The sequence below is a fragment of the Garra rufa genome, chromosome 22 (genome assembly GCF_049309525.1).
Source record: "Garra rufa chromosome 22, GarRuf1.0, whole genome shotgun sequence".
In the NCBI taxonomy this organism is placed as follows: Eukaryota; Metazoa; Chordata; class Actinopteri; order Cypriniformes; family Cyprinidae; genus Garra; species Garra rufa.
In genome coordinates, this window is record NC_133382.1 from 12,632,511 (window position 1) to 12,645,606 (window position 13,096).

General features: G+C 40.6%; 1 protein-coding gene across 2 annotated transcripts in view; it reads left to right on the top strand.

Annotated features, from left to right (window-relative positions):
- grid1b (glutamate receptor, ionotropic, delta 1b) overlaps positions 1-13,096 on the top strand; it is a 467,814-nt gene that overhangs the window by 64,431 nt on the left and 390,287 nt on the right. The gene's annotated exons all lie outside the window — the stretch shown is intronic.

Sequence of the window (13,096 nt, forward strand, 5' to 3'; positions counted from 1 at the left end):
AAAAGTTGATTGTATGCCTTTGCACAATGATTTTTTCTTTTCTTTCTTTTTTTTTTTTTCAAATTTCACTCTCTGTAGTTGAGCGGTGACATAACATCATTCTTGTAAACAGTTTCTAGCATTTCAGTAATAAAAGTGTCCATATTTAAAATATGTGCACATTATCGCACATTACAGTAAGTAATTCTACTGGGAATTTGTATGCTGGTGGTGGGAGAAAAATACTATCATTCTGGATTCAGACAGTAAAAGAAAATCACTGACTAGCCTGTGTAAATGCTGAAATTACTATACGTTCCCATGATAACCAATTATCATACGAATAGGACTTATTTATTCACTGTTTTTGAAAAAACAATAAAAACAAAAAAACATTTGTTTTCTGCTTTAGTTCTAACCATCAGTCCAGTTTGTTCTCCCCAGCACACATACAGATGCCTTTTACTTCCTGGTTATCAGTTTTACAGCCATGGTTTGCAAACATCTGGTTCATCTACCCTCTCAGTTTTTGCCCTTTTAGATTGTGATCAGTTAAGTCTCTTTGGTTGGTTTAGCTCCTCCTGACAAACACAATATTGGCCACTCTGACATTCCCAATGGCCCCTGTGGGTCCAGAGCCTTAAGCACTATAACTCTAAGCACTGAGATCTGCCGCTGGGTCATCCACTCTCTTATCGATTGATTCTGCCTGCTCCAGTAATCTGCTAGATGACCGTGTTTACCAGGATTAACCTGTTGCAGACTGGACTGTAGAAGCGTAGTGGGAATAGGACTCTATTTTTCATACAGAGATGAATTTAGCCAGCTTTCACTCAAGAAAAGAACAGATTTAGCCAAGTGGTGTTTGCTTAGGCTTAATGTTGTACTTATCAGAACCACCTGGAGGTGTGCTGAAAACCATTAAAAACACCTTAGCGTGATGAAACATTTTCTACAGAAAATGTAAAAATCTGGTTTACTCTTGCTGGCATAACTCATAACAAAGGAATAAAGCAGAAACAATATCATCATAACAAGCTGCTTATTGCATCAGTCACAATACCATTAGCATGACCCAAGACTAAAATGCACAAGCGTCAGCATTCAACAGAATGACTCCATTAGTCTTGGCACAACCTAGAATAAACGATACACAACGAAAAGAAAATGTTAGCTGAGCAAACCCACAGTTGTGTTCAAAATGGAGCCCTAATGACGGTTCAGTCCTTACGGAATGTGCTACGATTGCTCACGCCTACTAATCATTGTTTAGACAGTCCAATTTTCCCGTGTAGTGGCATCATTTTCTTCACAGAGGCCTCTTATCTGCCCGGTAGCAGCGTGGAGGTGAGGATGAAGGGATTGGTGTGACATTTAGGTAAAGAGCAGCCATCACAGTAGGGAGCTTTTGAATAAAGACATATATAATAATAAGTATAGGTCATATAATCGTACAGCCAGGATGTGCGTGTCCTTATAAATCAATTAGGGAGTGTGGAATGAAAGAGTTATGGGATAATGCAGATGGCTTTTGATAGATACAAAGGCTGTGATCTTCACATTGATGCTTCACTAGAGAAAAATCTAGCAGAAAACTGAGGGAAATGGACTAGGAATATTTTGTTCAACACTGAAATGATTAGATAGTAGATGGTTATTTTCACGTCATGGTCAAGATTGAAATGTATATAATTTTTCCAAACAAAGAAAATGAAACCAGTACATTTGCATTTACAATATACTGAGATGTTTAGTGCTTTTCAAAGCAGTCTGTTTGTGGTTATGCATATCAAGAATGCATTTATTTGTTCCTATTAAACAACTATTAAACAACTGTTTTCTAATGTAATATTTTTTAAAATGTAATTGATTCATATAATGGTAAAGCTGAAATTTTAGAACCGATTACTCAGTCATTACTCAGTCATACTACTTCAGTGTCACATAAGCTAATTTGGTGCTTGGTTAGTGTCAGTTATTATGGAATCATTATTAATGCTTGTGTTGAAAACAGTTTAAATATTACATATTTTTGTGGAAACTGATTTTTTTGGAAAAATAATATTTTTTATAATAAAGTTCAATAATATTTATGTATGTATCTTGAGCACTAAACTAGCCTATTAAACTAATTTCTGAAGGTTCAAGTGACACTGAAGGAATAAATTATACTACTGCTGATTTTTTTAACTGTATTTTTGGTCTTTTGGTTTTTACTGTAGTACATTAGTGTACTGTATGTTCATTGTATAGTACGGCAGATGGAAACAATCATCAGGGATGCCTCTGGGTTAAATAGCCCTTGAAAAATGCTGTTTAATCTGCTATCACACTAGAATTTATGCACAAGGTATTGCTTTGGACCCCAAAAGACAGCCAACTGTGCAGCTTTAAAGCAACGTTTCACTCAAAAATTAAAATTCTATCATTATTTCTTCACCCTTATGCCATTACAAATCTGTTTGAATTTCTTTATGCGTAACACAATAGGATAAAATTTAATGAATATCCAGCTGAGCGAATAGAGGTATACCATGACTCATTTTAATGCTAATAAAGCACCCAAAAGGGATTTGCTGATTCATTTGCCCATCATTTTCTGATGCAAAATAACTTTAGTAAAGGTTGTGTATCTATAGCATACCATTTTCACTCACACACACACACAGACACAGCTCTCTCTCACACACACACATATTAGATCTGCTATCATTAGATGCACATAGCAACATAATTTTTTCCCAACCCTTTACATTAGCACTAGGTTACAGAAAGGTTTTAATAGTCACTTTAGTAGGTGGAACACACATAATTAAATACCCAATATTGGCCATTACTGCATATCAGCCTACACTTATAATATAGGCCTAATGCTTCCTTAAAATAGATCCTGTGCTTATGACTTGATGCTGGTAGACGACTTTGCCTCTATTTGCTGTGTTAGAAAATTCCCATTTCGACTTTAACCTCCTCTACAGTATATGCTTGTCTTGTTCTTCATTGCTTACATCAGCATCACTGACCTAACCAGACGGTTCCCTTGAATTAGATCTGCACCAGTCCTAGGGATTCCTCGTCTCAGCTCTGATATCAGATATTAACTGCATGCTTTTGGGAGAAACGATAGCATCTTCTGCCTGCGTGGGATATGAACACTCATAGAAGATCAGAAAGTGGGCATGTAGATATGTTCTTTTCCATGTAGATCACACAGACTGGGTTAATCTGACTCACCCTGTTTGAAGTGTAGCTCCATCCTTCCGCTACCCAAACAGGACCAAATGTGTGGCTAATATCACTGGATGGTATCCAGTCAGAGGAAGAAAGGATTGCGTTTATACCACAGCACTTCAGTCGGCAACAAACCTGAAGAGCATTCAAGGACTTTTCACTCTAATCCTCCCTGGAAACTCCAACATTTATGTTCAGCTTATAAAGTAAAAGAGGCCAGAGAGTGTTGTAACTATTTTTTTCTTTGATTTCAGTTACTCAGTGTTGTTGTTGTTGTCTATTGTCTTTTTTTTAATTACCTCTAAACTGTGTACATTAAAATTTAAATGAAGTTCCAAGCATAGTTTCTGTGGAGAGCCTAATCATTCTGTCCTGTCAATCATCATTACGAGCCTATATAATCAGCAGTTACTGAACCATTCCAATGACATTTCTTCCAGCATACCTTTACCCCATCAACACCTCTGCTACTCTATTCTACCTCTTTCTATTTCAGTAATGCTATATGGAGGGCTAGCTCAGAGATGAAGCCCAGGAGGATTGAGCCCCTGCTTCAATGACAGCAAGGCACATTTGGTTACCATTAGATGTCAAATGTCGGCTTATACACATTTTGCATCCAATGTTTGCATGCTTGGTAAATGTCCAGAGCTGCTTCTGTGTACAGAAAGGTAATTATTGCATTTTAAAAATGGATATTTTTCTTACAAAAACATATTGATTGGCTACTGGAGTCCTTTATTTTACCCCTTGGAGTCGTGTGAGGCACTTTTTACTATGGGTGGATGCGCTTTATTGGACTTGTTTTGGACTGATGAAGAGAAACCCCTTTATGATTGCCATCATAAAGCTTGAAGGAGCCAGAACAATTTTAAATATAACTCTGATTGCATTTGTCTGAAAGAAGGAAGTCATATACACCTAGGATGCCTTGAGGGTGAGTAAATAATGGGCTAATTTTCATTTTTGGGTGAACACTTAAGTGGGATTCCAATCTGAAGGGAATGAACATGTTTAGTTTGAAGGGCACTGCAAAAAAAGAACATCAATACATCGCTCCACAGGAATGGAGAGGGAAATTTACCCACAAGTCATGGCACATCAATCCAGATGTTTTAAATTATGTTCATTTTCATATTAAACGTTGCAAAAGGCATTTATCTCTGTTTAGTGCTTTTAAATTTGTGATTATTCCTCAAATGTTTCAAGTTTCATCTGTGTTTGATGTTGCTGGGTGTTCAGAATGTACAAATTTGGTCAAATTAAGTGAACTACAACTACCTTACAGAAAATTAACCATGGATTTATTATAGTAAAAGAATAGTAACCATGTTTTTTTGGCATATTGACTTCCATTTGTATAACCACAGTTTTACTATAAATACCATGGTTAACTATGGTTAGTGTACCAAACCATGGTTGATTTGTGGTTACCATAGTTTAACTATAGTGTCATGTTTTTTGGTTTTATTTGTAGTAAAACCATGGTTAATTTTCATAAGGGCTGATACCTCGTGCTCAGGGAATAATGAGCAGTCAACACTATGTCCTGTGAATCAAAGCTTCACAGCTAAGGTGTTCAGCATCACATGAAAATTATAGGCAGGAGTGTTTAATTAAAGGTTGGAGCTAAACTCTGCAGGACAGTGACCCTCCAGTACCAGAACTGCCCACCCCTGCTGTAAATCCTCTATATTTTTACCCAGAGATGACAGCGATAATGAAAGAGAGGGTGGTGGTCATGCAGGATTTCATCCCTGTAGCAAATTTTTAAGTGCTGAATCTGACAGTGTTATTCCATCTGTGTTGCCACCCTCTCTGGTCTCCCCTACTATTTTATCACATTTTGAAACCCAGTTGCTATTTTGATTTTCATCTTTATAAACTGGAAACCCAGAGAATAATGCTGAATAAAAATTGGGAAATGTTTATGATATTGCTTCGCAGAAATGCTGCATGGGGGGAAATTTGCTTCCTAATTCTCCAAGTGTCTCCTCAGATGAAATTCTAACCAAAAGCAATGTCAGTTATTGGTCTCTATCCAATAGACTCTACAATTGCTCCGATCATGGTGCAGTTGGGAAATAAACTGCCAGGCATTGGAAAACAGCACACGGACGAGAGTGGAAAATCGATCTCTTTCTCAGACGTCCAACAGCACTGAGAGAAACATGGTGCGGGATGCTGATGGCATCTGTCATTGCGGACGCTGGTGCGACACGAGGGCCGACGTAGGGTCATACTCGCAGGGGATTGTCATTTTAATAGACAAGCATTTCTTGTCTGTCGCGGATCATTTATTGGGGCAAAGAGCAGCGGTTACTGCAGTAGGGGAAGCGGCCATGGCTCCGTGCAATGGCTGTGACAGCTTGAGGATGGCGGGTGGAAGCTGTCCTCTTTGATCTGTCAAACCTGCATGATGGAACACACTCCGCATCTACCAGCTGCTCTTTGGCAAGATTACACGCACCTGGGGGCACATCCGCCTCCTCTTAATGTGTGTTGTGACATGGAGTTGTTGACGTCCCATCGTGATTGACTGAAGTGATGATCTTATGAGCCAGTGTTTAACAACACCCCTGAAGGCTGAGCAGTTCCAGTAACCTTTCTTTGACCGATTTTAACTTTTATGAGTTGAGAAATTAAATGGTATTATAATTGACCATGTCTGAGAAGTGCTAATTCTGTGAGGGTATATTTGAGATGGATTTTTTTTTTTATAGCCACCCAGACTCTTTGTGAACATGAATTTTTCAGGAGATATCCACACTGCCCAGCTCATCGCCGCGAAAAGTCACATCAAAATGAAGCATAACTGATTGCTTTGAATGTCATTCCAGAGTTCTCCAGTGGTACTAGAGCATGTATGCACTGTTAAATAGTGCTTTAATTCTCTCAACAAACTGAAAGACATACAATAAAATTTGCATATGTATGGACTAAAAAGTATAGATTGTATTACTTGTTAGCTTGCTTGATCATGTTCAAATGCATGATCTATGCATACGTCTAAGTCCTTATGTCACACTATCAAGAAACTAGGCTTATAACTACAGGTAGAGATCTGTAGTTCCAATCACAAAACTTTGCGATGCTGTTGGCGGGTGTTTGTTAGAGCTATGGATTCGGGAAACACAGAATCATTGAAATATGTTGATAATTATGAAACTTTTGACCACAGTTGGCTAGGAAATTAAGAAGTTAAGCAATTAAATAAATTAAGACAGGAAGAAAGTTCCTAAGTTCAGTCTTGAAAAAATCTTGAGAAGTTCTCAAATATTTTTTTACATTTTTTTTTTCTTCTAAAGAAGAACATTTACAGGCTTGTTATCTGATTGTATCTGATTGTCTGGCAATTCTTGTTGAATGCTAGCTAAGTGAAAAACCCAGATACGTGATCAGCTCAGTGAAAAACACTTTCTGCCTGCAGATTACATTAATAATCAAAAATATTGTTCGTAGTATTTTTGTCGCGACTGGCTTAATGGGAGTTCAGCATTGTGTTACTTAGTTTAAGAGTCTTTGGAACAGTTTCCCAACTGTGTAGTTTTAAATGACCTGCCCACAAACACTTTCGCTAGTTAGCGTGTTTGCATCATGTTAAGATGCTGCGTTCTGCGCTGTGAAAGCAAGTTTGTTTGTTTTCATTGCCAAAAGGTGATATAAAGTATCAGTGGTTATTTATTTATTTTTTTTTTTCAGAGATACCACAGCAATACAATTCGAACCTTTTGTTGTGTGCTTGTAATTTAAAGGACTGCTTCTCTAATCTTGGCTTTTATCTTCTTTGGATTCTAATCTTCTTTATTTGGACTAACAAGCATCTCCAAACCACAACCTGTAAGTACAATTGATACATTATGTGTTACTTTAGGGTACTACTTTAGGGTACTTCCAGCTTCAACCAGCTAAAACCAGCCAACCAGCTTTTTTTTTTTTTTTTTTTTTTTTTTTTCAGCAGGTGAACCCACTATTTCCTAAGAATGTGTTGACTAATGTAGACTGTCATTGTTCTAATTACTTTGTTTAATAATAAAGAATGTAGTGTAGTGCACAGACTTTATAATCATGAAATTGTTGTTTATTTTGCTGTACCAGCAGTTATAGGGTTAATGCAGGAAGTAAAAGACCTAGTAGAAAGAGACGAGCGAGTTAGGCTGGTGCACCTGTGATACAGCTGTTCTCTTAAAAGTTAAGACTGAGTGTCTTTTGTCTGTCGTTCTTCAGACATTACAGTAGACATATTTTAGTTTACAAACTGTATTGTTTCATTGGTCATGTTAGCATCGGCTAACATATCCACATTATTGTTTTGATAAGTGTTTACAGTTTAGCAGCTAAACTTTAGCTGTGGGCACGATTTGCTTGCATAAGTGTTGAACATAATGTTTTTATGTCATTATTTTAAGAACAGATTGGAGCACTACATTATTGTTTTATGTAAAGTTGCATGCTAGGGTTGCCAGGTTGTTACAACAAAACCCATTTAATTACTACTCAAAACTAGCCAAATCGCATTTTAAAGGGGGTCCTCCCCTAAAAATTGTATTCTGGGGTGTAAAATACACGCTTTTTGCTGTAGTTCCCCTGGTAAATTCGCATTCCAGGGACTAAATACAGTATGACGTTATTGGGGTTGTCTCTTCCTGACAAATCAAAAACAACCCCGGGCATGGCAACACATATGTACGGTGCCCGCCAGGGGACACCTTCGGTTCACTTATGTTTGTCGTGGCCACGACATATAAACTCGTGGGAACGTGATATTATGTCGTGGCCACGAGATATAAATTCGTGGGAACGTCATATTAACTCGTGGGAACGTCATATTATGTCGTGGCCACGACAAACATAAGTGAACCGAAGGTGTCCCCTGGCGGGCACCGTACATATGGTATCGCTCGCTAACTTGCTCAAATACTCCTCTCTGTGCCAGTCACAACAGGCTTGGCCAGCTGACCAATCAGAGCAGAGTAGGCTTATGGAAGGGAGGGGTTTACAGACATGACACTCAAAACAGATTCAAATGAACCATTTCAAAATCACAGACAAATTACTCTATGTATAAATGCTTTCTGACCTTAGATGCATTTAAACCTGTTGTAGGGGACTGCAACCCAATATTAGGTTACTTAAACAACAACAACAACAACAACAAAAATCATGACCTGCTTTTTAAGAAGAATTTTATTCTTAGAAATATTTCTTGAATCTGATCCCTGCTCCTCACTGCACATCTCTTGATGATTTTTGTGGTTTCAGTAACAGAGTAATTGTCCACAACAGAGAGAGATCATGTCACTGAACAACTGGAGCTCGGCAGTGTAACGTGTAGCAATAAACAAAGGGAAGCAAGTGCAGGTTATGATAGTTTATTGAGAAAGATGCAATGATAGGTAGAACAGATAATCCAGACGTGGTGAACCGGTGCTTTAGTGGTGGTGAGATCTCCCGGCTGATGACACAAGGACTGGATGGCAGAGTGCAAACGTGTCGTGAAACTCCCGTGAAGTGCGGTGACGATCCAACGACGAATACACAATCCAACAAGACACGAACCAAGACAAAGAGACATCCAGACAAACTATCGGACAGGGGAGAAGAGAATGGCGTGAGTATATATAGCAGTCTGTAATGAAGAACACCTGGTGCCGGACTGATTAGCAGCTGCACTGAATGAGCATGACGAACAACACAGACAGACACATGATTACGAGACAGAGCACATGGCATAATAAACAACACTGACAGACACATGATCACAAGACCTGAGAACACGGCAGATTGAACCGAACCGTGAACCGTGACAGTACCCCCTCCCCTAGGAACGTCCCCTGACGTTCCCAGACTCCTGTACCTGTTGATTGAAATCATCAATAAGGGAGTGATCCAGTATGTCCCTGGCAGGTACCCAACTTCTCTCCTCCGGACCGTAACCTTCCCAGTCCACCAAGTACTGAAATCCGCGTCCCCTCCGCCTAGAGTCCAGAATGCGATTGACCGAATAGGTAGGTTCCCCATCTACGAGTCGCGGCGGTGGGGGAACCGGGACTGGCGGATTAATGCGTGCAAAAAAAACGGGTTTAATTTTGGAAACATGGAACACGGGATGAATCCTCCTGTACACTGGAGGGAGGTTGAGGCGGACTGTCACCGGACTAATGATCTTGGTGACAGAAAACGGGCCAATAAATTTGGGAGCAAGTGAATGAAATGAACCGCCTTCGAGAATCGGTCCACCACGGTCAAAACTACCGTGTTACCCTGGGAGGGTGGGAGGGCGGTAACAAAATCTAGAGCGATGTGGGACCAGGGTCTCGAAGGGATTGGCAGCGGTTGTAGGAGCCCATCAGGAGGTCTGTTAGAAGTCTTACCAATGGCACAAACTGAACAAGCCAAAACAAAACTGCGAACATCACGAGCCATAAGTGGCCACCAAAATCTTTGTTTTACCAAATGTAAGGTTCGACTTACCCCTGGATGACACGCCACATTGGAACCATGTCCCCACTGGATAACTTCGGACCGTAGACCTTCTGGCACAAACAAACGGTTAGGTGGGCAACCGGCCGGAGGCGTTACCCCAAGTAAGGCTGTCTTAACCTTCGATTCGACCTCCCAATTGAGGGCAGAGACAATAAGTGTCTCGGGAAAAATACCCTCGGGAGTGGACGGGCGATCGGAACGGTCAAAAATACGTGACAAAGAATCGGGTTTAACGTTTTTGGAACCCGGGCGGTACGAAATAGTGAAGTCAAAACGTCCGAAAAAAAGTGCCCACCTAGCCTGCCTAGAGTTCAGTCTTTTAGCTGTTCTGATATATTCCAGATTCTTATGATCGGTCCAAACTATGAAAGGTACCCCTGACCCTTCCAACCAGTGACGCCATTCTTCCAATGCCAGTTTGACCGCCAACAGCTCTCTGTTACCAATATCATAATTTGACTCAGCTTGCGACATACGATGAGAATAAAACGCGCAGGGATGCATCTTGTCGTCCGAGGATGAGCGCTGGGAAAGCACCGCACCTACCCCCACCTCTGATGCGTCGACCTCCACCACGAACTGACGTGATGGTTCAGGGGTAATAAGAATAGGTGCCGAAACAAAGCGGCTTTTGAGTTTAGCAAACGCTGCTTCCGCAGCGTTTGACCACCTGAACGCCATTCGGGGGGAGGTCAAGGCTGTCAGAGGTGCGGCTAGTTGGCTGTAATTACGAATAAAACGTCGGTAAAAATTGGCGAAACCCAGAAACCTCTGTAGGGCCTTACGGGAATCTGGACTTGGCCAATCCACCACAGCCCTCACCTTCTCGGGATCCATGCGCATACCCTCGGCCGACACGATGTACCCTAGGAAAGGAACAGACTGTGCATGAAAATCGCATTTCTCCGCCTTGACAAAAAGCCCATTCTCTAGCAGCCGCTGGAGCACTCGTCTGACGTGCTGAACATGTTCCTGGGGAGACGAAGAAAAAATCAATATGTCGTCCAGGTAGACATATAGAAACTGATCGACCATGTCTCTCAGCACGTCATTGACGAGTGCCTGAAAGACCCCTGGGGAGTTGGACAAGCCGAAGGGCATGACCAAGTATTCAAAGTGCCCCGTGGGGGTATTGAAGGCAGTCTTCCATGATTGGTCCGATAGTTCTGTAACGTGTAGCAATAAACAAAGTGAAGCAAGTGCAGGTTATGATAGTTTATTGAGAAAGATGCAATGATAGGTAGAACAGATAATCCAGACGTGGTGAACCGGTGCTTTAGTGGTGGTGAGATCTCCCGGCTGATGACACAAGGACTGGATGGCAGAGTGCAAACGTGTCGTGAAACTCCCGTGAAGTGCGGTGACGATCCAACGACGAATACACAATCCAACAAGACACGAACCAAGACAAAGAGACATCCAGACAAACTATCGGACAGGGGAGAAGAGAATGGCGTGAGTATATATAGCAGTCTGTAATGAAGAACACCTGGTGCCGGACTGATTAGCAGCTGCACTGAATGAGCATGACGAACAACACAGACAGACACATGATTACGAGACAGAGCACATGGCATAATAAACAACACTGACAGACACATGATCACAAGACCTGAGAACACGGCAGATGCATGAACCGTGACAGGCAGGGGATGGATATTGGCAGAATGCTTAACCTATCAGTGCTGTTTGACCTGTAGAGAAACCCTTAGTTAGCCGCAGTGGACATATTCCCCTGACACCAAATAGATGCTCCTGAATAAAGTCACATTTAACTGAGGAAGTTACCATAGCGACGGTGTTTGAGCAACTTTCAATAGAGTCATATTGGGCATCAGGTCTTCAAAACATAAGTACTGCCATTGATTAAAGTAAAGATTTATATAGCAGATTTTGTTTTCAATTTACTTCTTTATGTATTTATAACAAAAAAAAATATTTTAAGGTTCACTAAGTATTTATTTATTTATTTTTAATTTTACAAATTTTTTTTTTATAAATTTAAATTTATTGGAATTTATACTGACACATACTGCTTTGGATGCAGCATCATGCAAAATCAGCCATATTCAGATACTAATTTCATAATTTTTTGTGCTGAAATATTTTGACTTACTCTACAGATGATTGACCCTGAGTGGCTGATAGACCAAATGCACAGCTATTACATAGTGATAGATTTTGACCACATTGCATTTTATTTATTTAATTATTTATTTTAATATCTATGAAAAACACATAAACCTGTCGTCAGTGCTGGCCTTCTAGGTGAAATAGTTTTGTAACTGAAAAGTCACATGACATTTTGATTGCTTGTGGTGGTAGCGATGATATCTTACTGTTTTGCTATTAGAGACGCTGCATGCTACCCAACACTGCTGAGAGCTGCACAGGCGCAGGTAATTCACAGATTAATCAATCTCTGTCTGTGTTTGTGTGTGTGTGTGTGTGTGTGTGTGTGTGTGTGTGTGTGTGTGTGTGTGTGTGTGTGTGTGTGTGTGTGTGTGTGTGTGTGTGTGCGTGTGTGTGTAATAGCATAGAAGTGGTTCAGGTCCCTGTTGGTAGTTCTTAAATGTTGCTTTAGAATTAGTAACAGAGACTTAAGCTCTTTATAATGAAGATGCCTCAGAAAGTAGTTCTTTTTAGTATTTTAGTATGTGTGTGTGTGTGTGTGTGTGTGTGTGTGTGTGTGTGTGTGTGTGTGTGTGTACCTGGTATTCATCACGTTGTGGGGACCAAATGTCCCCACAAGGATAGGAATACCAGTAGATTTTGACCTTGTGGGGACATTTCTCAGGTCCCCATGAAGAAACAGGCTTATAAATCATGCACAATGAGTTTTTTTGATGAAGTAAAAGTATGCACAATCTCCTGTGGGGGCTAGGTTTAGGTGTAGGGTAGGTGTAGGGCGATAGAAAGTACGGTTTGTACAGTATAAAAACCATTACGCCTATGGAATGTCCCCATAAAACATGTAAACCCAACATGTGTGTGTGTGTGTGTGTGTGTGTGTGTGTGTGTGTGTGTGTGTGCGTGTGTGTGCGTGCGTGTGCGTGTGTGTGTGTGTGTGTGTGTGTGTGTGTGTGTGTGTGTGTGTGTGTGTGTGTTTGCGCGTTTTTGGCTGCCTGTGTGTGAAAGTGTTTAGTTTAATTGGATTGAATTTTGGAAGCTGCCATAGGATGTCCCATTTGTTATTTCTATGCTTCAGAAGGGTGCTCTTGAGCGCCCCATTTAAAGAAGTGATTGGCCCTTTTGCTGAGCCTGCACTGCTGAGCACTCCACAGTGCACTACTACCCAACAGTCCATGTGACGTTACATCACCAAAGCGTGGTCTCTGAGGAGGATCCCGGGGCTTGTGGCAACATTTAGACAGGCTTGAAACTGAATTACCTATAGAAC